The 26,392-nt window shown below is 46.2% G+C and overlaps 1 protein-coding gene across 5 annotated transcripts in view; it reads left to right on the forward strand.

Moving 5' to 3' along the window:
- LOC139556354 (mitochondrial peptide methionine sulfoxide reductase-like) overlaps positions 1 to 26,392 on the forward strand; it is a 108,798-nt gene that overhangs the window by 14,097 nt on the left and 68,309 nt on the right. Inside the window, exon 1 of one of the 5 annotated variants that reach the window (XM_071370231.1) lies at positions 8,499 to 8,593. The exons of the other annotated variants lie outside the window; for them this stretch is intronic. The gene's annotated coding sequence lies outside the window, so the exon portion shown is untranslated. Of the gene's footprint in view, positions 1 to 8,498; positions 8,594 to 26,392 lie in introns of those variants that run through there. 5 annotated transcript variants of the gene reach the window in all.

Below are 26,392 nucleotides of genomic sequence, written 5' to 3' on the forward strand. Positions count from 1 at the left end.
TCAATTGAAACAGATTGGAGAGCTCACAACTGGACAAAAAGGTGATGTTCATTTGAGGAAGCAACACAAAAACTCAGACAAGTTAGAGACAGATCCCCTTCACACCTTTTTTAGTGCAGAATTGTGATCTGTGATTCATGAACATTGACACTAGTTAATCTTGAAACATCTTTATAACCACTTCAATGAATCAGCATTTAATTTCAAAATGCACAAATAAGCTAACTCGTTTGTAAATGTTACCCATTTAGTAATTAGGCTATTATTACTAAAGCTTAATTTCGGGTGAACTAAAAAGTCCATCCCAGAGGTGGCCAACCTTGCTCCACTCCCAGATCTACTGGGTGAGCAGACTTCTATTCCAGCCCAGCAATAATACACATTATTATCAACTCATTAGGTTTGATAAGTTGAATCATGTGTGTTAGTGCTGGGCTGGAACAGAAGCCTGCAAACCCAGCAGACCTCCAGGAGAAGGATTTGCCTGCTACAGTTGTAATACTTTTGTAGCCTACATTGTGTGTGACTTTTAACTGTATTATTGTATACAAGTACACTTACAACCCATCCCATACAAGGATGTGCCAGCAACCCCTTTGAACATTCACTGGGACCTCTTCGTCTGCAGACAGGCTTTCACAGCTCTCCATATCCGAGGACAGATAACACAAAGAAACATGCTTAATTTTACTACAATTAGACAGTCCTGACTAGGTGAGTTACTATCAAGGCTCAGGCTAAGACCCAGATGCAGACACAGGAGGCGGATAGTACGAGTCTCAGGGTTTATTATAGTACAAGGGGCAGGCAAAAGGTAAGTCTAGGCAGGCAAAGAGTCGGAATCCAAATCAGAGTCAGGCAGGTACAGGAAGGCAGGCAGGATCAGGACAGGTAGAAAGGTCAGAACTGGGAAAAACAAAAACTAGAGCACAGGAAACACGGGTACACGCTGGTAGGACTTGACAGGACAAGACGAACTGGCAACAGACAAACAGAAAAAGCAAGTATAAATACACAGGGAATAATGAGGGGAGATGGGAGACACCTGGTGGGGTGTGGAGACAAGCACAACGACAGGTTAAACAGATCAGGGTGTGACAGGTTACTGTCAATTATTTATTGAAACAATTTAGACATAGGTGTGAGATGACGGGCGCATGGGCCCCCAGAGCACGTGGCCCCCCCCTGCTTTGCAGGAGTTTCAGCTACGCCAGTATGTAGTGGTCCTGTACGTGGCTCAGTTCATTGGCAACATCGAAGTTGTAGTTCTGAGGTGCAGTTAATTGCTGATTTCTGAGGCTGTTAACTCTCTACTTGTATATTATGGGAGAGTATAATATACAAGGAAATTCTCAAAGCTGCTAATGAGAACCTTGACGACCTTGTACCTAGCCGGTGGGGATTCCGGTGGGGTGCCCCCACCCAGGCAGTGGCGTCATTATACCCTGATGAAGACAGCTTGTCTGTCGAAACGTTGGATATTAGGTTATTCAATTATTGCATCTGAGCTAGAGTGTGCGGCTCTCCTTTTCTTTTCAAGTGGTAGTGCCGGCAACACTAGCTGCAGTAACCCATGGGGAGGGGGTCACACTTGGACATTCAGAGAGGGGACATATTATTGTGGCCCTGGTGGCACAAAATAATCAAAGGTCTGACTGCACAGAGATGCTTGGGAATATGGTCGCAACGGGGGACCAGCGTGTGTGTGTTTCAGGGGAAGGGGGTGTATCTGATCTCCCATCACCTAGGACTTGACAATGGTTAATCAAATCTTCCCATTTTTGCCAGTTTTTGCTCAATTCCTTATACAGCTGCAACCGTATATGAATTCGTAAAGCAAGTCCTTGAGTTGGGCTCTGGGATGTAACAACTGTTGAGCATCTGAGCTTATGGTTGTTTGGGAAAGGGGTTGAGTGTGTGTGTTTCCGTGTGCGTGTACGTGTGTGTGTGTGTGTGTGTGTGTGTGTGTGTGTGTGTGTGTGTGTGTGTGTGTGTGTGTGTGTGTGTGTGTGTGTGTGTGTGTGTGTGTGTGTGTGTGTGTGTGTGTGTGTGTGTGTGTGTGTGTCCCACAACTGCTGCTAGGGAATAAAGATGTTAGGGACAATACAGGATGAATCACAATAATTGTTTGCTGAAATAATAATTTCTTGCCAAAATGTAACTTTTGTAATGGCAATCCTGGTAAGAGGTAACAATCCTTTGCATGAACTACCTACATTATTACAAATATTAATAGTTCATTATGGAAAGTAAGATATTTTTTTAATAGCTACAGTGGGGAGAACAAGTATTTGATACACTGCCGATTTTGCAGGTTTTCCTACTTACAAAGCATGTAGAGGTCTGTCATTTTTATCATAGGTACACTTCAACTGTGAGAGACGGAATCTAAAACAAAAATCCAGAAAATCACATTGTATGATTTTTAAGTAATTAATTTGCATTTTATTGCATGACATAAGTATTTGATCACCTACCAACCAGTAAGAATTCCGGCTCTCACAGACCTGTTAGTTTTTCTTTAAGAAGCCCTCCTGTTCTCCACTCATTACCTGTATTAACTGCACCTGTTTGAACTCGTTACCTGTATAAAAGACACCTGTCCACACACTCAATCAAACAGACTCCAACCTCTCCACAATGGCCAAGACCAGAGAGCTGTGTAAGGACATCAGGGATAAATTGTAGACCTGTACAAGGCTGGGATGGGCTACAGGACAATAGCCAAGCAGCTTGGTGAGAAGGCAACAACTGTTGGCACAATTATTAGAAAATGGAAGAAGTTCAAGATGACGGTCAATCACCCTCGGTCTGGGGCTCCATGCAAGATCTCACCTCGTGGGGCATCAATGATCATGAGGAATGTGAGGGATCAGCCCAGAACTACACGGCAGGACCTGGTCAATGACCTGAAGAGAGCTGGGACCACAGTCTCAAAGAAAACCATTAGTAACACACTACGCCGTCATGGATTAAAATCCTGCAGCGCACGCAAGGTCCCCCTGCTCAAGCCAGCGCATGTCCAGGCCCGTCTGAAGTTTGCCAATGACCATCTGGATGATCCAGAGGAGGAATGGGAGAAGGTCATGTGGTCTGATGAGACAAAAATAGAGCTTTTTGCTCTAAACTCCACTCGCCGTGTTTGGAGGAATAGAAGGATGAGTACAACCCCAAGAACACCATCCCAACCGTGAAGCATGGAGGTGGAAACATCATTCTTTGGGGATGCTTTTCTGCAAAGGGGACAGGACGACTGCACCGTATTGAGGGGAGGATGGATGGGGCCATGTATCGCGAGATCTTGACCAACAACCTCCTTCCCTCAGTAAGAGCATTGAAGATGGGTCGTGGCTGGGTCTTCCAGCATGACAACAACCCGAAACACACAGCCAGGGCAACTAAGGAGTGGCTCCGTAAGAAGCATCTCAAGGTCCTGGAGTGGCCTAGCCAGTCTCCAGACCTGAACCCAATAGAAAATCTTTGGAGGGAGCCGAAAGTCCGTATTGCCCAGCGACAGCCCCGAAACCTGAAGGATCTGGAGAAGGTCTGTATGAAGGAGTGGGCCAAAATCCCTGCTGCAGTGTGTGCAAACCTGGTCAAGAACTACAGGAAACGTATGATCTCTGTAATTGCAAACTAAGGTTTCTGTACCAAATATTCAGTTCTGCTTTTCTGATGTATCAAATACTTATGTCATGCAATAAAATGCAAATTAATTACTTAAAAATCATACAATGTGATTTTCTGGATTTTTGTTTTAGATTCCTTCTCTCACAGTTGAAGTGTACCTATGATAAAAATTACAGACCTCTACATGCTTTGTAAGTAGGAAAACCTGCAAAATTGTCAGTGTATCAAATACTTGTTCTCCCCACTGTATATACAAGGTGAGGGTGATGGAAATGCTTTTGGTCGGCTGATCTGCTTCTGTTCTGTGGTGGCACTGTGTGTTCTTTTCGAAGGGTGGGTCCCGGTCTCTCGGGGGCCTTGGGATCCAGGGGAACAGGGGGGTTCTGCCGGTCACTGGGATGACAACCCAACTTGGGATGGGGAGGAGTTTCAGCGGGTGGAATAGTGGGGACCAATTGGAGGTTTACGTAGTAGCAATGCAAATATCATGGTATAGCTATATGGACACTCAATCACTATGGTACTTTTTAATGGTAAGTTTATAAACATATATTATGATAAATAGATTTGAAACTTGTATCTCATTATGGTAAATGGTGAAATAAGTATAGCCAGCTATAATTGTAATGGCTTAGCAGATAATAAGAAAAGACGATCAGTATTTACCTGGGTAAAAGAGAAGGAATATAATATCTATTGTTTACAGGAAACTCATTCAACAACTTTAGATGAAGTTGTGTGGAAAAAGGACTAGGGGGGCAAAGTATATTTCTCCCATGGGCAAAGAAACTCAAAAGTTGTGCTCATATTAATTAACAGTCATTTTGATCCAAATGTGCAAATTGTCCAAACAGATCCTCAAGGTAGATGGATGATTTTAAATATGTCTATTGGGCCATAAACAGATATGGCTCATTAACCTATAAGGTCCAAATAACGCTTCTTTGAACATTTGAAAACACAAGACTCTATTATTATGGTGGGAGATTATTACGGTTTTAAATACCTCTATGGACCGTAAAGGAAATCACACTACAAACTATCACCCTCAGGCACTTAAGGAAATCCCAAATGTCATGGATATATTGGAACTAGGGTATATACGGAGGCTTAAATACCCTGACCTAGTGAGATGTACATGGCGGAAGCTCAATAAAGCTAGTCACCTTGATTACATTCTTATGTCATTCTCTCTGGCACCAAAAGTTTAAAATGTGTTGATAGGGGACAGAATGCGGTCGGACCGTCACATAATTGGCATATATATTACTCTTACAGAATTTCCACCTGGGCAAGGATATTGGAAATGTAATCAAAGTCTATTGGATGATAAATTGTTTTTAACTAGGACAGAAGAATTTTAACTGACTTTTTCAGACATAACATAGGTACAGCAGATCCCCTTATTGTATGGGACACTTTTAAATGTGCCTTTAGAGGCCATGCAATTCAGTACTCATCTCTAAAACAAAAGCAATTTAGGTAAAAAGAGTCCATATTAACAAAGGAAATGGAAGGACTAATAGTACAGATAGATAGCAATAAAAACTGTACCATAGAGGCACAGGATAAGTTAGAGGAAAAAGAAATGGAGGAGCTTATTCAAGAAAGATCCAGTGTAATATATTATAAAAATAAAGTGAACTGGATGGAATATGGGGAAAAATGCACCAAATTATTTTTAAATCTTCAACATAGAAATGCAACCAATTTTTTTTTCTTGAAACTTGTTACAAATGATGGAGTCACGCATGATTCACCAAACTATATTTTGAAAGAGGACGTTAAGTACTTTAAGCATATGTTTTCGTTTCAATCTCACTCCAATACATTTTTATAGAAAGTTAGCAAAAATAGATAAGATCTATTTGTGGAAAAATCACCCTGATTAACTCTTTTTAGTCATATCACAGTTTAACCTATTTGCTTATGGTTTTGCCTACACCTAGCAACCTTTTTTTTTCAATTATATGAGCAAAAAATATTCCATTTTATTTGGAATGGCAAGCCAGACAAAATTAAAAGGGCCTATTAATATAATGAATATGAAATCGGAGGGCAGAAATGATTAAATATTAAAGCATTAGACGTATCACTAAAGGCATCAATCATACAAAAGTTATACTTAAATCTGAACTGGTTCTCTAGCAAATTAGTATGAATGTCTCACCCCATGTTACAGAATGGCCTTTTCCCTTTATTCAGATTACAACCGCTCACTTTTGGTAATTCGAAAACAAAATAATCTCCAAAATATCATTATTTTTTAACACGCCATAGAAAGTTGGTTGCAATTTCAGTTTAATCCAGCAGAAAAGACAGAACAAATAAATAATATTGTGGTTAAACTCAAATATACTAATTGATAAAAAACCTTGACCTTTTAAAAAATATATATAAAAAAATTAACTTTGTAAATTATATCAGAAATAGGACTGGTGGAGTTATGTCACACATGCAGCTAACACAAATACATGGAAATGTCTGCTCTACCCAAAAATACAATCAAGTGCCTTGCGATCGGAGGCCGAGCAGTTGCCATACCAGGCAGTGATGCAACCAGTCTGGATGCTCTCGATGGTGCAGCTGTAGAACATCTTGAGGATCTGAGGACCCATGCCAAATCTTTTCAGTCTCCTGAGGGGCAATAGGTTTTGTCGTGCCTGCTTCACGACTGTCTTGGTGTGCTTGGACCATGTTAGTTTGTTGGAACAAGGAACTTGAAGCTCTCAACCTGCTCCACTGCAGCTCCGTCGATGAGAATGGGGGCGTGCTCGGTCCTCTTTTCCCTGTAGTCCACAATCATCTCCTTTGTCTTGATCACGTTGAGGGAGAGGTTGTTGTCCTGGCACCACATGGCCAGGTCTCTGACCTCCTCCCTATAGGCTGTCTCGTTGTTGTCGGTGACACTGTTGTGTCATCGGCAAATGATGATGGTATTGGAGTCGTGCCTGGCCGTGCAGTCATGAGTGAACAGGGAGTACAGGAGGGGACTGAGCACGCACCCCTGAGGGGCCCCTGTGTTGAGGATCAGCAGGGCAGATGTGTTGTTACCTACCCTTACCACACGGGGGCGGCCCGTCAGGAAGTCCAGGATCCAGTTGCAGAGGGAGGTGTTTAGTCTCAGAGTCCTTAGCTTATTGATGAGCTTTGAGGGCACTGTGGTGTTGAATGCTGAGCTGTAGTCAATGAATAGCATTCTCACATAGGTGTTTCTTTTGTCCAGCTGGGAAAGGGCAGTGTGGAGTGCAATACAGGTTGCATCTGTGGATCTGTTGGGGCGGTATGCAAATGGGAGTGGGTCTAGGGTTTCTGGGATGATGGTGTTGATGTGAGCCATGACCAGGCTTTCAAAGCACTTCATGGCTACAGACGTGAGTTCTACGGGTCGGTAGTCATTTAAGCAGGTTACCTTAGTGTTCTTGGGCACAGGCACTATGGTGGTCTGCTTGAAACATGTTGATATTACAGACTATGACAGGGAGAGGTTGAAAATGTCAGTGAAGACACTTGCTAGTTGGTCAGCGTATGCTTGCAGTACATGTCCTGGTAATCCGTCTGGCCCTTAGGCCTGAATGTTGACCTGTCTAAAGGTCTTACTCATATCGGCTGCGGAGAGCGTGATCACACAGTCTTCCGGTACAGCTGGTGCTCTCATGCATGTTTCAGTGTTATTTGCCTCGAAGCGAGCATAGAAGTAGTTTAGCTTGTCTGGTAGGCTTGTGTCACAGGGCAGCTGGTGTAGTATGACTCGATTTTAGTCCTGTATTGACGGTTTGCCTGTTTGATGGTTCGTCGGAGGGCATAGCGGGATTTCTTATAAGCTTCCGGGTTAGAGTCCCGCTCCTTGAAAGTGGCAGCTCTAGCCTTTAGCTCAGTGCGGATGCTGCCTGTAATCGATGGCTTCTGGTTGGGGTATGTACGTACGGTCACAATGTAGACGACGTCATCGATGCACTTATTGATGAAGACAATGACAGATGTGGTGTACTCCTCAATGCCATTGGAGGAATCACGAAACATATTCCAGTCTGTGCTAGCAAAACAGTCCGGTAGCTTAGCATCTGCTTCATCTGACTACTTTTTTTATTGATCTAGTCACTGGTGCTTCCTGCTTTCATTTTTGCTTGTAAGCAGGAATCAGGAGGATGGAAATTTGGTCATATTTTCCAAAAGGAGGGCGAGGGAGTGCTTTGTATGCGTCTCTGTGTGTGGAGTATAGTTGGTCCACAGTTCTTTTCCCTCTGGTTGCACATTTAAAATGCTGATAGAGATTTGGTAAAACTAATTTAAGTTTCCCTGCATTAAAGTCCCCGGCTACTAGGAGCGCCGCCTCTGGGTGAGCGTTTTATTGTTTGCTTATGGTGGAATACAGCTCATTCAATGCTATCTTAGTGCCAGTCTCTGACTGAGGTGGTATGTAAACAGCTACGTTGAATATATATGAGAACTCTCTCTGTAGATAGTGTGGTCTACAGCTTATCATGATATATTCAACCTCAGGCGAGCAATAGCTCGAGACTTCCTTAGATATAGTGCACCAGCTGTTATTTACAAAAATACATAGTCCACTGCCCCTTGTCTTGCCAGACGTCGCTTTCCTATCCTGCCGGTACATCGTATAACCAGCCAGGTGTATGTTGATATTGTCGTCGTTCAGCCACGACTCTGTGAATCATAAGATGTTACAGTTTTTAATGTCCCGTTAGTAGTTTCATCTTCCCCGTAACTCATTGATTTTATTGTCCAAAGATTGCATGTTTGCTAGCAGAATTGAGGGAAGTGGGGGTTTATTTGATCGCCTCCGAATTCTCAGAAGGCAGCCCGCTCTCCGGCCTCTCTTTCTCCACCTCCTCTTCAAGCAGATCACGGGGGTCGGGGACTGTTCCCGAAGAAGCCGCATATCCTCCGCCTCGGGCTCGTCAGAGTCGTGAAAGAAGAAAAAGGATTCTGCTAGTCCTTGGTGAGTAATTGCAGTCCTGATGTCTATAAGTTATTTTCGGTCATAAGAGACGGTAGCAGCAACATTATATACAAAATTAGTAAAAACATAAGTTATAAACAAACAAAAAAACAATCGGTTGCGGGCACGTAAAACGTCTGGCTTCTGATCCGGCGCAATTTTATGTATATGCACCTGTGGAACGGTCGTTAAGACACTAACAGCTTACAGACGGTAGGCAATTAAGGTCACAGTTATGAAAACTTAGGACACTAAAGAGGCCTTTCTACTGACTCTGAAAAACACCAAAAGAAAGATGCCCAGGGTCCCTGCTCATCTGCGTGAATGTGCCTTAGGCATGCTGCAAGGAGGCATGAGGACTGCAGATGTGGCCAGGGCAATAAATTGCAATGTCCGTACTGTGAGACGCCTAAGACAGCGCTACAGGGAGACAGGACGGACAGCTGATCGTCCTCGCAGTGGCAGACCACATGTAACAACACCTGCACAGGATCGGTGCATCCGAACATCACACCTGCGGGACAGGTACAGGATGGCAACAACAACTGCCTGAGTTACACCAGGAACACACAATCCCTCCATCAGTGCTCAGACTGTCAGCAATAGGCTGAGAGAGGCTGGACTGAGGGCTTGTAGGCCTGTTGTAAGGCAGGTCCTCACCAGACATCACCAGCAACAACGTCGCCTATGGGCACAAACCCACCGTCACTGGACCAGATAGGACTGGCAAAAAGTGCTCTTCACTGACGAGTAGCGGTTTTGTCTCACCAGGGGTGATGGTCGGATTCGCGTTTATCGTCAAAGGAATGAGCGTTACACCGAGGCCTGTACTCTGGAGCGGGATCGATTTGGAGGTGGAGGGTCTGTCATGGTCTGGAGCGGTGTGTCACAGCATCATCAGACTGAGCTTGTCATTGCAAGCAATCTCAACGCTGTACGTTACAGGGAAGACATCCTCCTCCCTTATGTGGTACCCTTCCTGCAGGCTCATACTGACATTACCCTCCAGCATGACAGTGCCATCAGCCATACTACTCGTTCTGTACATGATTTCCTGCAAGACAGGAATGTCAGTGTTCTGCCATGGCCAGCGAAGAGCCCGGATCTGAATTCCATTGAGCACGTCTGGGACCTGTTGGATCGTCAAAGGAATGTGCGTTACACCGAGGCCTGTACTCTGGAGCGGGATCGCTCCAGAGTACAGAAGGAAAGAAATTCCACAAATTAACTTTTAACAGGGGACACCTGTTAGTTGAAAAGCATTCCAGGTGACTACCGCATGAAGCTGGTTTAGAGAATGCCAAGAGTGTACAATGCTCTCATCAAGGCAAAGGGTGGCTACTTTGGAGAATCTCAAATATAAAATATATTTTGATTTGTTAAACACTATTTTGATTACTACATGATTCATTGTGTTATTTCATAGTTTTGACGTCTTCACTATTATTTTACAATGTACAAAATAGTAAAAATATAGAAAAACCATTGAATGAGTAGGTGAATCCAAACTTTTGACTGGTACTGTACATGCATACGAACATGCATATGCAGCCACACATGCGGCGTGCATGTACACACTCATATGATGCACATGCACGTACACACATGGATCACTTAGTGCCAGCCCGTGTTGTCTTTCAATGTCAGTACAAAATGTCAATATTCTGTCACTTCATATGTATGTTGGTGACTGGAAAGCAGTTACATATTCCTAGAGCAGACGCATAGAGAGCTTCCCCTCAGACAATTGACCTGACTTGTTATGCTAGCAGTGAAGACATTAGTATTATGTCCAGGACAAAAGCACTGGTGAAATGTCAGCCATTTTAGAACTGATCGGTGTAATAAAGTTAGCTCCTGGTGTGGAATCACCACTTCCTCATTAACCTGCTATGACTGCACTGTTAACATCCTGAATGCAGAGGTCAGGGTGTTTTACCCATGGTCATTACCGTTTTAATTTATAGGATGGTCTTTCTGGAGTGTGCTATGTAACGAAAGGCTAGAAGAAGTGTAGCTTTGAAGTGATTCCTTTAAACATGGTTTCTCTCTCCCTCCGTATTTCCCTCTCTCTCTCCCTCTCCCTCAGTCTCTCTCTCTCTTCCCATCCCCCACCTTTGCTCTGATTGGTTGAATTAACTCTGCAGCCTCCTGTTGTGAATAATTACTTTTGATCCAATGCGGATCTCTCTCTTGTTCGTTCACTCTTGCTCCATGTCACCAATTTTTATAACATCCCCTGTCCCTGTTCCATATCCAGTACACACACACACACACACACACACACACACACACACACACACACACACACACACACACACACACACACACACACACACACACACACACACACTGCAGGCGTTATTCAAATTCAGGTTCTGTCCCTGGCAGCTGGTCGTTGAGTGGAGAGAGGGAGAGAGGGGACTGCGCTGCGTTGGGACAGGGCCCAGCTGAATGCTCTCCTCCCCTGTTAGCTGCAGCGCTGTGATGCCACTGGACGGGACATATGTAAACCAGCGATTAGCACTGACCCTCCAAACAGCCCTCAGAGCAGCCCAGTGGCAGCAGCCTAAACTAGGCCAGGGAGATGGGAAGAGCTAGCTCAGTGTCCCAGGGAGAGGGGAGCTCAGTGTGGATTAAGATGCAGGGAGGGAGAGCAGCATTCAGCCCAGTACAGCATCAGCACAGCCAGAGAGAGGCTATCATGAATGTTGAATGAGAGGCAGGACACCGAGTCAGTCTCTCCTTTCTGCATTGAGTCAGTCATGAACAGGAGTCAGGAGGAATGGTCTATGTCCCATGCTTCCTTCCCTGCCACACTCTCCACTCCCCCATCGTTCCATCTTTCCCTAACCCATTCCTCAAACCCCCCTTACCACCACACACCCTTCCCTGTCCTACCCACTCTTCATACCCAAACAAGCCTCCCATTGTAATGCATTGTAGTGATGTGTCGTTCTCTTAAAGCTACTACTTTCTCTAATAGTGTGCAACTGCAGCCCGCAGTTCAGGGCATTCCTGCATGTGCAGGAATGCCCACGTACCAGAGGTTCCCGCCTCCCGCGTACCGGAAAAAATTATGCCCGACAGGACAATGTCATCCCCGCCTCCCACTAGCACAGCAGGCAGGAGGCTGGGGCGACACCTTGTGTTAGCTAACTAGCTAGCTTGCTAGTTAGGGACACTCTGTACTGGCTAGCTAGCATGCTAGTTAGCTAGCTAGCAGATGGTGTCATCCCCGCCTCCCACCTGCTGTATACTGGACTAGCTGGCTAAGCTAGCACACAGTGTCCTTCACTGGCACCTGCCAAACACCAGACGTATTTAACAGTACTATGGGAAAACAGTGCCCGACAGGCGGGGAAGAGGAACACTGTGTACCAGTGCACAGCTAGCTAGCTACCGTTGTCGCTCCTGCCCCTTCTTCTGTGGGCGGCTGGCATCCAACGTTAACGTGCATTAACGCCACCTGCTGTACTGGATGCAGAAATGCCCACATGCAAGAACGCCCCGAATTGCAGGCCGCAATTACACCCTTCTCACTTCCTCCAAGTGTGACAGCTAGTAGGCGTCTGAATACTGTGTACAGTCGTGGCCAAAAGTTTTGAGAATGACACAAATATTAATTTTCCCAAAGTCTGCTGCCTCAGTTTGTATGATGGCAATTTGCATATACTCCAGAATGTTATGAAGAGTGATCAGATGAATTGCAATTAACTGCAAAGTCCTTCTTTGCCATGCAAATGAACTGAATCTCAACAAAAAAAATCCACTGCATTTCAGCCCTGCCACAAAAGGACCAGCTGACATCATGTCAGTGATTCTCTCGTTAACACAGGTGTGAGTGTTGACAAGAACAAGGCTGGAGATCACTCTGTCATGCTGATTGAGTTTGAATAACATACCGGAAGCTTCAAAAGGAGGGGGGTGCTTGCAATCATTGTTCTTCCTCTGTCAACCATGGTTACCTGCAAGGAAACACGTGCCGTCATCATTGCTTTGTATAAAAAGGGCTTCACAGGCAAGGATATTGCTGCCAGTAAGATTGCACCTAAATCAACCATTTATCAGATCATCAAGAACTTCAAGGAGAGTGGTTCAATTGTTGTGAAGAAGGCTTCAGGGTGCTCAAGAAAGTCCAGCAAGCGCCAGGACCGTCTCCTAAAGTTGATTCAGCTGCGGGATCGGGGCACCACCAGTACAGAGCTTGCTCAGGAATGGCAGCAGGCAGGTGTGAGTGCATCTACACGCACAGTGAGGTGAAGACTTTTGGAGGATGGCCTGGTGTCAAGAAGGGCAGCAAAGAAGCCACTTCTCTCCAGGAAAAACACCAGGGACAGACTGATATGCTGCAAAAGGTACAGGATTGGACTGGGATAAAGTCATTTTCTCTGATGAATCCTCTTTCCGATTGTTTGGGGCACCCGGAAAAAAGCTTGTCCGGAGAAGACAAGGTGAGCGCCAACAGTAAAGCATCCTGAGACCATTCATGTGTGGGGTTGCTTCTCAGCCAAGGGAGTGGACTCACTCACAATTTTGCCTAAGAACACAGCCATGAATAAAGAATGGTACCAACACATCCTCCGAGAGCAACTTCTCCCAACCATCCAGGAACAGTTTGGTGACAAACACGGCCTTTTCCAGCATGATGGAGCACCTTGCCATAAAGCAAAATTGATAACTAAGTGGCTCGGGGAACAAAACATCGATATTTTGGGTCCCTGGCCACGAAACTCCCCAGACCTTAATCCCATTGAGAACTTGTGGTCAATCCTTAAGAGGTGGGTGTACAAACAAAATCCCACAAATTCTGACAAACTCCAAGCATTGATTATGCAAGAATGGGCTGCCATCAGTCAGGATGTGGCCCAGAAGTTAATTAACAGCATCCCAGGGCGGATTGCCGAGGTCTTGAAAAAGAAGGGGTCAACACTGCAAATATTGACTCTTTGCATCAACTTCATGTAATTGTCAATAAAAGCCTTTGACACTTATGAAATGCTTAAAATTATACTTCAGTATTCCATAGTAACATCTGACAAAAATATTTAAAGACACTGAAGCAGCAGACTTTGTGGAAATTAATATTTGTGTCATTCTCAAAACTTTTGGCCACAACTGTACTGTATGTGGCATGTTCAATCATCTGTCCTTCCTCTCTGCCTCACGTTGTGGTCTGGATCTGGAGCTCCATCCTATTCCCCCCTACCCTCCCCTACCCTGCCTTACCCTGCCTTACCCTGGCCTACCCTGCCTTACCCTGGCCTACCCTGGCATACCCTGCCTTACCCTGACCTACCCTGCCTTACCCTGGCCAACCCCGGCCTACCCTGCCTTACCCTGCCCTACCCTGGAATTACTCTGGCCTACCCTGCCTTACCCTGGCCTACCCTGCCCTACCCTAGCCTACCCTGCCATACCCTGGCCTACCCTGGCATTACTCTGGCCTACCCTGCCTTACCCTGCCCTACCCTACCCTCCCCTGCCTTACCCTAGCCTACCATGCCTTTCTCTGCCCTACCCTACCCTTCCCTGCCTTACCCCGCCCTACCCTGCCTTACTCTGCCCTACCCTACCCCCCCTGCCTTACCCTAGCCTACCCTGCCTTACCCTGGCCTACCCTGCCTTACCCTGCCCTACCCTCCTCTACCCTGCCTTACCCTGGCCTACCCTGCCTTACTCTGGCCTACCCTGCCTTACCCTGTCTTACCCCGCCCTACCCTGCCCTACTCTGCCCTAACCTACCCCCCCCCCCCCCCCCCTGCCTTACCCTGGCCTACCCTGCCTTACCCTGCCCCACCCTTCCCTATCCTAGCCTACCCTGGCCTGTTCCGCCTGGCAGGCTTGTCACAACCACTCAGGTCACAACACAGTGTGTGTGTGTGTGTGTGTGTGTGTGTGTGTGTGTGTGTGTGTGTGTGTGTGTGTGTGTGTGTGTGTGTGTGTGTGTGTGTGTGTGTGTGTGTGTGTGTGTGTGTGTGTGTGTGTGTGTGTGTGTGTGTGTGTGATGTATCTATGTCTGTGTATGTGTGTGTGAGTTACGGCCTGCCTGGCACTTTGACATTCATTTTTCATCACCCTCCTCGCTGCAGATTCAGCTGTCATCATGTCCAAAATAATGGTGAGAGCACATAAACTCACCAGTTGTCCTACATCGCCCCAGCGCAAGGTTATGAAATACTAAACATAGCATATTTGAGATGTTTCTGCATCTCCTTGACAGAGGGTTATTCTACACTGTCAGTCTATATAGTATATGCATATGAATATGCGAATCTGGAGCATTGGCAGCACATGAAAACGCTCTCTCTCTTCCCATGAGAGTGACGCTCTCTCTCTGCTTCTCTAATAATGCATTTGTTGCTCAAGATGAATTATGGGAAGAAAAATATGCATTTAGAGGAGACTCAGAGATGTGTCTGGAGCACAGAAGGGAAGCGATGCCTCTCTCCTCTTTTTTTCCTGATCTGACGTTTCTTTGGAGATGCAAAGAATGTGTCAGGCGCCGTGCAGCGGAGAGGCTGCCTGTGAATTCAATTACAGGGGAGGATAATGCAATCCCTGATCTCTACCTGCTCACTGTAATGAAATTAGGAGATGAAAGCACAGCTGGACCATTTTGCATGATATTACTGTCTGAGGAAGTGTTGGGCTGGCTCTGGAGAGAACCCATCCTGGGAAATAATCTCTTTCTCTCTCGCTCTCTCTCTCTCTGTCTCTCTCTCTCAAACCCTCACTCTTCCTCTAAACCCCTCTCCTCTTTCTCTCCTCATTCTGTCTGTTTTTTTCTCCCCTCTCTCTCTCTCTCTCTCTCTCTCTCTCTCTCCCCCCTCTCTTTCTTCACCCCCGCCCCCCCCTCTCCTGTCTCACACTAGGACTGCTACTCCTCTCCTGTCTCACACTAGGACTGCTACTCCTCTCCTGTCTCACACTAGGACTGCTACTCCTCTCCTGTCTCACACTAGGACTGCTACTCCTCCTGTCTCACACTAGGACTGCTACTCCTCTCCTGTCTCACACTAGGACTGCTACCCCTCTCCTGTCTCACACTAGGACTGCTACTCCTCTCCTGTCTCACATTAGGACTGCTACTCCTCTCCTGTCTCACACTAGGACTGCTACCCCTCTCCTGTCTCACACTAGGACTGCTACCCCTCTCCTGTCTCACACTAGGACTGCTACCCCTCTCCTGTCTCACACTAGGACTGCTACTCCTCTCCTGTTTCACACTAGGACTGCTACTCCTCTCCTGTCTCACACTAGGACTGCTACTCCTCTCCTGTCTCACACTAGGACTGCTACTCCTTGGGCGAACAAATGACGGCCATTACAGGAACTTCAGCATCATTATACAGTTTGGATTGGACCACTGAGATGGTGGAGTGCAGTAGGAGAGTGTAGTGCTTTGAGATCTGAAAAGTACACAAGCTTTGTGCCTTCACAGAGAAACCAAAGAACAATAGTTCAACCAGCAATGTTTATAAGATTAATTATTTTCCAGATACAGAATATTATTGCTGTCAGTGTCCATAAAAGATTTAGATGCTTTAGTCACTGTTCTTGGGTTTTGGATTTCTGTATTCTGTTTATCGGTCAGGGGTTAGGGATGGAGAATAGTAATATTTAGGGTACACTATTGTTCCAGGGGGTACAAAAAGATAAAAATAGAGATAATGTACCGTCAGCGGTACAGTGCCTTCGGAAAGTATTCAGACCCCTTGACTTTTTCCACATTTTGTTACGTTACAGCCTTATTCTAAAATGGATAAAATAAAATAAAATCCTCATCTACTCACAATACCCCATAAGGAAAAAGAGAAAACAGGTTTTTAGGGTACTAAAACATTTCTGCAGGACTGAAGGTCCCCAAGAACACAGTGGCTTCCATCATTCTTAAATGAAAGAAGTTTGGAACCCACCTGGTTGATGGGCCAAACTGAGCAATCGCGGGAGAAGGGCCCTTCTCCCGCGATTGCTCAGTTTGGCCCATCAACCAGGTCAGGGAGGTGACCATATCCCCCCACAAGCCGATACCACGACGGCCCTCAAGGAACTTCACTGGACTCTATGCAAACTGGAAACCATATATCCTGAGGCTGCATTTATTGTAGCTGGGGATTTTAACAAAGCAAATTTGAGAACAAGGCTACCTAAATTCTATCAGCATATTGATTGACGCACTCGTGCGGGCAATGCATGGGATCACTGCTACTCTAACTTCGGCGATGCATACAAGGCCCTCCCCCGCCCTCCCGTTCGGAAAATCCGAAAACTCCATTTAGCTCCTACTGTCCTATAAGCAGAAACTCAATCGGGATGTTCCCGTGACAAGAACTATTCAATGCTGGTCTGACCAATCGGAATCCACGCTTCAAGATTGTTTTGATCACGCGTACTGGGAATGTTCCGGGCAGCCTCAGAGAATAACATCGATTTATACGCTGATTCGGTGAGAGAGTTTATAAGGAAGTGCACTGGAGATGTTGTACCCACTGCGACTATTAAAATCTACCCTAACCAGAAACCGTGGATAGATGGCGACATCCGCGCAAAACTGAAAGTGCGAACCACCGCATTTAACCATGGAAAGATGACTGGGAATATGGTAGAATATAAACAGTGTAGTTATTCCCTCCGCAAGGCAATCAAACAAGCGAAATGTCGAAATTCAACGGCTCAGACACGAGACGTATGTAGCAGGGTCTACAGGCAATCACAAACTACAAAAAGAAAACCAGCCACGTCACGGACACCGACTTCTTGCTTCCAGACAAGCTAAACACCTTCTTTGCCCGCTTTGAGGAAAATCCAGTGCCACCGACGCGGCCCGCTACCAAGGACTGTGGGCCCCCCCTCTCCTTCTCTGTGGCCGATGTGAGTAAGACATTTAAACGTGTCATAGTCAATCTCTCACTATCTCAGTCTGCTCTCCCTATATGCTTCAAGATGGCCACCCTTGTTCCTGTACCCAAGAAGGCAAAGATAACTGAACTAAATGACTATTGCTCCGTAGCACTCACTTCTGTCATCATGAATTGCTTTGAGAGATTAGTCAAGGATCATATCACCTCCACCTTACCTGACACCCTAGACCCACTTCAATTTGCATACCGCCCCAATAGGTCCACAGACGATGCAATCGCCATCACACTGCACACTGCCCTATCTCATCTGGGCAAGAGGAATACTTATGTAAGAATGCTGTTCATTGACTCCAGCTCAGCATTCAACACCATAGTTCCCTCCAAGCTCATCATTAAGCTTGAGGCCCTGGGTCTCAACCCCACCCTGTGCAATTGGGTCCTGGACTTTCTGACGGGCTGCCCTCAGGGGGTGAAGGTAGGAAACATCTCCACTTCGCTGATCCTCAATACCGGGGCCCCACAAGGGTGGGTGCTCAGCCCCCTCCTGTACGCCCTGTTCACCCATGACTGCAGACGACACAACAGTAGTGGGCTTGATTACCAACAGCGACGAGACAGCCTACAGGGAGTAGGTGAGGGCACTCGGAGTGTGGTGTCAGGAAAACAACCTCTCACTCAACGTCAACAAAGGAGATGATCGTGGATTTCAGGAAACAGCAGAGGGAGCACCCCCCTATCCATAGGGGAGTTCAATACAGGTGTATCAAAGCTGGGACCGAGAGACTGAAAAACAGCTTCTATCTCAAGGCCATCAGACAGTTAAACAGCCATCACTAACACAAAGAGGCTGCTGCCTACATACAGACTCGAAATCATTGGCCACTTTAATAAATGGACCACTTGTCACTTTAATAATGCCACTTTAATAATGTTTACATATCTTACATTACTCATCTCATATGTATATACTGTATTTTATACCATCTATTGCATCTTGCCTATGCCGCTCGGTCATAGCTCATCCATATATTTATATGTACACATTCTTATTCCATCCCTTTATATTTGTGTGTATTAGGTAGTTGTTGTGTAATTGTTAGATTACTTGTTAGATATTACTGCACTGTTGGAACTAGAAGCAATCGCATTTCGCTACATTCACATTAACATCTGCTAACCATGTGTATGTGACCAATACAATTTGATTTGATTTGACCAAGAACCCGATGGTCACTCTGACAGAACTCTAGAGTTCCTCTGTGCAGATGGGAGAACCTTCTAGAAGGACAACCATCTCTGCAGCACTCCACCAATCAGGCCACTCCTCAGTAAAAGGCACATGACAGCCCACTTGGAGTTTGCCAAAAGGCACCTAAAGACTCTTAGACCATGAGAAACAAGATTCTCTGGTCTGATGAAACCAAGATTAAACGCTTTGGCCTGAATGCCAAGCGTCACGTCTGGAGGAAACCTGGCACCATCCTTACGGTGAAACATGGTAGCAGCATCATGCTGTGGGGATGTTTTACAACGGCAAGGACTGAGAGACTAGTCAGGATCAAGGCAAAGATGAACGGTGCAAAGTACAGAGAGATCCTTAATGGAAACCTGCTCCAGAGCACTCAGGACCTCAAACTGGGGCAAAGGTTCACCTTCCATCAGGACAACGACCCTAAGCACACAGCCAAGACAACGCAGGAGTGGCTTCGGGACAAGTCTCTGAATGTCCTTGAGTGGCCCAACCAGGGCCCGGACATGAACCCGATCGAACATCCCCGGGCATGTGCTGACCAACTGGCAGGTGTCTTCACTGACATTTTCAACATGTCCCTGATTGAGTCTGTAATACCAACATGTTTCAAGCAGACCACCATAGTCTCTGTGCCCAAGAACACAAAGGCAACCTGCCTAAATGACTACAGACCCGTAGCACTCACATCCGTAGCCATGAAGTGCTTTGAAAGGTAGGTAATGGCTCACATCAACACCATTATCCCAGAAACCCTAGACCCACTCCAATTTGCATACCGCCCAAACAGATCCACAGATGATGCTATCTCTATTGCACTCCACACTGCCCTTTCCCACCTGGACAAAAGGAACACTTATGTGAGAATGCTATTCATTGACTACAGCTCAGCATTCAACACCATAGTACCCTCAAAGCTCATCACTAAGCTAAGGATCCTGGGACTAAACACCTCCCTCTGCAACTGGATCCTGGACTTCCTGATGGGCCGCCCCCAGGTGGTAAGGGTAGGTGGCAACACATCTGCCACGCTGATCCTCAACACTGGAGCTCCACAGGGGTGCGTGCTCAGTCCCCTCCTGTACTCCCTGTTCACCCACGACTGCATGGCATGGCCAGGCACGACTCCAACACCATCATTAAGTTTGCAGACGACACAACAGTGGTAGGCCTGATCACAGACAACGACGAGACAGCCTATAGGGAGGAGGTTAGAGACCTGGCCGTGTGGTGCCAGAATAACAACCTATCCCTCAACGTAACCAAGACTAAGGAGATGATTGTGGACTACAGGAAAAAGAGGACCGAGCACGCCCCCATTCTCATCGACGGGGCTGTAGAGGAGCAGGTTGAGAGCTTCAAGTTCCTTGGTGTCCACATCAACAACAAACTAGAATGGTCCAAACACACCAAGACAGTCGTGAAGAGGGCACAACAAAACCTATTCCCCCTCAGGAAACTAAAAAGATTTGGCATGGGTCCTGAGATCCTCAAAAGGTTCTACAGCTGCAACATCGAGAGCATCCTGACTGGTTGCATTACTGCCTGGTATGGCAATTGCTCGGCCTCTGACCGCAAGGCACTACAAAGGGTAGTGCGTACGGCCCAGTACATCACTGGGGCTAAGCTGCCTGCCATCCAGGACCTCTACACCAGGCGGTGTCAGAGGAAGGCCCTAAAATTGTCAAAGACCCCAGCCACCCCGGTCATAGACTGTTCTCTCTACTACCGCATGGCAAGCGGTACCGGAGTGTCAAGTCTAGGACAAAAAGGCTTCTCAACAGTTTTACCCCCAAGCCATAAGACTCCTGAAAAGGTAATCAAATGGCTACCCAGACTATTTGCATTGTGTGCCACCCCAACCCCTCTTTGTACGCTGCTGCTACTCTCTGTTTATCATATATGCATAGTCACTTAAACTATACATTCATGTACATACTACCTCAATTGGGCCGACCAACCAATGCTCCCGCACATTGGCTAGCCAGGCTGTCTGCATTGTGTCCCGCCACCCACCACTGCAACCCACCATTGTGTCCCGCCTCCCGCCACCCACCAACCCCTCTTTTACACTACTGCTACTCTCTGTTCATCATATATGCATAGTCACTTTAACCATATCTACATGTACATACTACCTCAATCAGCCTGACTAACCAGTGTCTGTATGTAGCCTCGCTACTTTTATAGCCTCGCTACTATATATAGCCTGTCTTTTTACTGTTGTTTTATTTCTTTACTTACCTATTGTTCACTTAACACCTTTTTTGCACTATTGGTTAGAGCCTGTAAGTAAACATTTCACTGTAAGGTCTACACCTGTTGTATTCGGCGCACGTGACAAATAAACTTTGATTTGATTTGATCTCTGGAGAGACCTGAAAATAGCTGTGCAGCAACGCTCCCCATCCAACCTGACAGAGCTTGAGAGGATCTGCAGAGAAGAATGGGAGAAAATCCCCAAATACAGGTGTGCCAAGCTTGTAGCGTCATACCCAAGAAGACTTGAGGCTGTAATCGCTGCCAAAGGTGCTTCAACAAAGTACTGAGTAAAGGTTCTGAATACTTATGTAAATGTCATATTTCAGATTTTTTTTTTTATGGGGTATTGTGTGTAGATTGATGAGGGGAAAAAACGATTTAATACATTTTAGAATAAGGCTGTAACCTAACAAAATGTTCCCTATCTTGGCAGTTGTTCTAAATGCAGGTTGCAGGTGATTAAAAGTTCAAATTTTGGGATATCCTAACTGGCTGGATTCCAATAGGAAACATCAATTTGCAAGCCAACGTAATGCGACTTGCCCGATGTGGCCCGCAAACCAACAGTTTCAGACCACAGTGTTGGGGTAAAATAGGCTGTCAAACTATGGCTTTATGATATACAGTACCAGTCAAAAGTTTGCACACACCTACTCATTCCAGGGTTTTTCTTTATTTGTACTATTTTCTACATTTTAGAATAATAGTGAAGACATTAAAACTATGAAATAACACATGGAATCATGTAGTAACCAAAAAGGTGTTAAACAAATCAAAATATATTCTCAAAAATAGCCACCCTTTGCGTTGATGACAGTGTTGGACACTCTTGGTATTCTCTCAACCAGCTTCACCTGGACTGCTTTTCAAACAGTCTTGAAGGAGTTCCCACATATGCTGACACTTGATGGCTTCTTTTCCTTCACTTTGCGGTCCAAATCATCCCAAACGATCTCAATTGGGTTGAGGTCGGGTGATTGTGGAGGCCAGGTCATCTGATGCAGCACTCCATCACTCTCCTTCTTGGTCAAATAGCCCTTACACAGCCTGGAGGTGTGTTGGGTCATTGTCCTGTTGAAAAACACTTTTTTGGTTACTACATGATTCCATATTTGTTATTTAATTGTTTTGATGTCTTTACTATTATTCTACAATGTAGAAAATAGTCAAAATAAAGAAAAACCCTTGAATGAGTAGGTGTGTCCAAACTTGTGACAGGTACTGTATGTAATGTATTGTCATAAAGAGTTTCATTTCAATGATAAAATATTTACTTAGGCACTCACTTGGTGAAGGCTACAGGACTGAAAGCCATGAAGGCAACAACCATGTCTCTGTCACTAGCAAAAGCAGTCATGGGTGGTACCGGTAACTCTGATATTACATTTACATTACATTTAAGTCATTTAGCAGACGCTCTTATCCAGAGCGACTTACAAATTGGTGCATTCACCTTATGATATCCAGTGGAACAACCACTTTACAATAGTGCATCTAACTCTTTTAAGGGGGGGGGGGGTTAGAAGGATTACTTTATCCTATCCTAGGTATTCCTTAAAGAGGTGGGGTTTCAGGTGTCTCCGGAAGGTGGTGATTGACTCCGCTGACCTGGCGTCGTGAGGGAGTTTGTTCCACCATTGGGGTGCCAGAGCAGCGAACAGTTTTGACTGGGCTGAGCGGGAACTGTACTTCCTCAGAGGTAGGGAGGCGAGCAGGCCAGAGGTGGATGAACGCAGTGCCCTTGTTTGGGTGTAGGGCCTGATCAGAGCCTGAAGGTACGGAGGTGCCGTTCCCCTCACAGCTCCGTAGGCAAGCACCATGGTCTTGTAGCGGATGCGAGCTTCAACTGGAAGCCAGTGGAGAGAGCGGAGGAGCGGGGTGACGTGAGAGAACTTGGGAAAGTTGAACACCAGACGGGCTGCGGCGTTCTGGATGAGTTGTAGGGGTTTAATGGCACAGGCAGGGAGCCCAGCCAACAGCGAGATGCAGTAATCCAGACGGGAGATGACAAGTGCCTGGATTAGGACCTGCGCCGCTTCCTGCGTGAGGCAGGGTCGTACTCTGCGAATGTTGTAGAGCATGAACCTACAGGAACGGGTCACCGCCTTGATGTTAGTTGAGAACGACAGGGTGTTGTCCAGGATCACGCCAAGGTTCTTAGCACTCTGGGAGGAGGACACAATGGAGTTGTCAACCGTGATGGCGAGATCATGGAACGGGCAGTCCTTCCCCGGGAGGAAGAGCAGCTCCGTCTTGCCGAGGTTCAGCTTATTCACTTGAAAGGCACCCTGGTAAATATGCAAATAAGACTTTACACCCTACAGTGTTAAAAAAACACCCCAAAACTTTTTAGAGATACATTTTTGCCACTTTAAAGAAGCAAACAGCGTTGTCACTCTGGTGGTACCCTAAAGAGGCACATTTTGACCTTTTCCAAAGGTACTCTTTTCTACCTGTACTATCTTGTCCCCTAAGGTACACTATTGTCTCTTTTAGTTAAGGTATGAACTGCAAGGGTACAATTATGTACCTATAACTAAAGGTACAAAGGACGTACCTTACATGGTCCCACTACAGTGACACGCATTTGTACCCCCTTTAAGAACACATCTAAACCTACATTTATTTCTGATTGACATACGCATATTCTCTGCAGTAGTGTGAATATATTTAGCCCCAATCCTACACAGCTCCCTGTTTGTTCAATAAAGTGTGACAGCCCAGTGAGGTATAGAGATCACTGATAATGGAATGTGTTGTCTTGTCCTCCATGCGCCACAACAAAGGAACAAATTATTCCTAGATGCAGCTGACAGACTGGGTGCTTTTAACACAATTATATTTTTAGTGCCTTAATTGCAGGTAAAGCACTGGCTGCTAAACTACCCATTTTTCCCCTGCAGAAGACAAAGCCAGTCTGATTGCTGCCTGTCGCAGAACCCTACACTCCTCTTCTCCTTGTTTATTCAGTCTCAGCCAGTCCAGAGCTTTATACAAAGGCAGGAGGGGAAAAAAGAAAAGATCTGTGTGATGCTACTTTCATTTCACATCAGAAGGCAGGCAGGCAGCCACGCGTCAGAGCCTGTGGTTGTTGCCTCCAGAATTTCCCCCATGATCCACCTGCCTCTGTGCCATGCTCCGCTCCCCTCCCAGCCTCCTGCCTCATAGGGACCAATCACATAGAACTTTTCTTTCTTTCTTGTCTCTGACAATTAATGGACTGAGACCCCTCCTTGTTTACCGTTCAAGAGTTATTCACTCTCACCCAGAGATTGAGGATTTTGCTAGGCGTCACACATCGTAAATGTCTCTCTTCATTCCCCTTAGCTGATGCAAATGGCTCACTCACTCCATCAATTGTCAGTGTTATGAATAGGAGGACATTCTTACTATCGAAGTCATATTAAGCTGATTACCAGAAGGAATCAGAAGTTCACTGCTTTTCTGGCTCCGTGTGAACTCCTTCCTCCATTAAAAGAAGAGCTGAGAGCCCCTGACCACCCTAATAGCAGCCAACCCATCCTTACATCCTTCCCTCTGCTCTGCCCTGCTCTCTGTCCCCCAAGCTGGCATGCTGGTGGTAACAGTCTGTCTGTTCCTAATGAGGATCCAGAGGATCCTTCCCCCCACCCAGTCAGCCTTGACCCTGTAGCCCTCTACACTGCGGGTGAGATCCCAGCCATCCAGGACGTACATGCCAGGCAGTGTCTGAGAAAGGCCCGAAAAATTGCCAAAGACTCCAGCCACCCGAGACATGGACTGTTCCCCATGCCCCCGTCCGACAGGCGGTACCGGTCCATCAAGGAACAAACTCCTAAACAGCTTCTATCCCCTGGCCATAAGAATGTTAAATAGCTAACAACTACTGCTCCCCCTCACATCTACGCTGCTGCTAAAATGATTATTGACTAGATTTATTACCACCACTACGCTGCTGTTCATTGATTATTGATTGACATTACCATTAGTATCTATCTATTTATCCTGCTACTGGTCAATATTACTCCTGTTTACGTGTACACGGAGTATAACAAACATTAGAAACACTTTAATATTGTACCCAGCCCCCCACCCAGCCTGTTATCACCCAGCCCCCCACCCAGCCTGTTATCACCCAGCCCCCCACCCAGCCTGTTATCACCCAGCCCCCCACCCAGCCTGTTATCACCCAGCCCCCCACGCAGCCTGTTATCACCCAGCCCCCCACCCAGCCTGTTATCACCCAGCCCCCCACCCAGAACTCCCACCCAGCTGGCCCAGTTCAGACATGGGCCTGAACACAGAAAGGAGGAGAAGAAAGGAATTTAGGGGATGAGTGGATGGCGCATGCCAAACGTTCTGCCTGGGGCCAGTCTACGTTTCCTCTCACACACAGCGCTCACGCCTTCACCATCCGTGCGGCCGCATGGCCAACCGTCCCCCCTTGACATCACCCCTCTCTCCCTCCTCCTGCTCCTCCCCCTTTGTTATGGAATACATTTTTTCGAATAAAATGGTTGCCAGATAATGGATTTTTCCTTTATTCATTGGATGCACTGAGTGATGACTCTCCGGGCAGTTCTTAAACTTGATTTACAATTAAACTGAGTCAGACTATTTTCTAATGATTCTTAGTGGGGCAGGTTTTATTTCACAAAGCTCTGTTATTAACACACCCTGGCTTTTCTCGGTCCCTGTGGGATGGCTAAAATGCTTTGTCCTTTTTTTCGAGCAATGAGTAAGCCCCTTTTTTCTCCAATGAGGCAGTTTGGCATTTTCACAGTGGCGCAAACGGGCACACTCATGCACACACACATACTCACTCACACACACGTATGTTAATTTAAATACCAGTCATTAGTTTCTATAATCAGATGTGAACCTCCCACCTCTCCTCTCCTCTCCTCTCCTCTCCTCTCCTCTCCTCTCCTCTCCTCTCCTCTCCTCTCCTCTCCTCTCCTCTCCTCTCCTCTCCTCTCCTCTCCTCTCCTCTCCTCTCCTCTCCTCTCCTCTCCTCTCCTCTCTCTAGGCCAGTTGATGCATAGGTTGACCCCTCTGTAGATTTAGATCAGAGTGAAATGTGAAGCCTCAGTGTGCAGCATCTGTGCCTGGGCCCATTTCCCCTCTTTGTGTGTCATGTTGATGGGGCTGGCTGGCCAACAGCTAAGCAGGTGTCTGTAAGTGGAGAGAGACCAGGATGTAACTTGATAATGGGGAGTGCTCTGAGTGTGTTTGTATTGATGTTCTCTGTCTTTGTATGACAGTGGACTGACTGCAGGGGGATACTGGAAGCCGTTGTTTATGTGCATTCTCTTTCTCTCTCTCTCCCCTTTTCCCCTTCTTTCTGAGCTTTATCTCTCTCTCTCTCCCTCTCTCCCCTTTTCCCCTTCTTTCTGAGCTTTCTCTCTCTCTCGCACTTTCTCTCTACCCTTTTTCCTTTCTTTC

The sequence above is a fragment of the Salvelinus alpinus genome, chromosome 27, assembly GCF_045679555.1.
Source record: "Salvelinus alpinus chromosome 27, SLU_Salpinus.1, whole genome shotgun sequence".
NCBI classification, from domain to species: domain Eukaryota; kingdom Metazoa; phylum Chordata; class Actinopteri; order Salmoniformes; family Salmonidae; genus Salvelinus; species Salvelinus alpinus.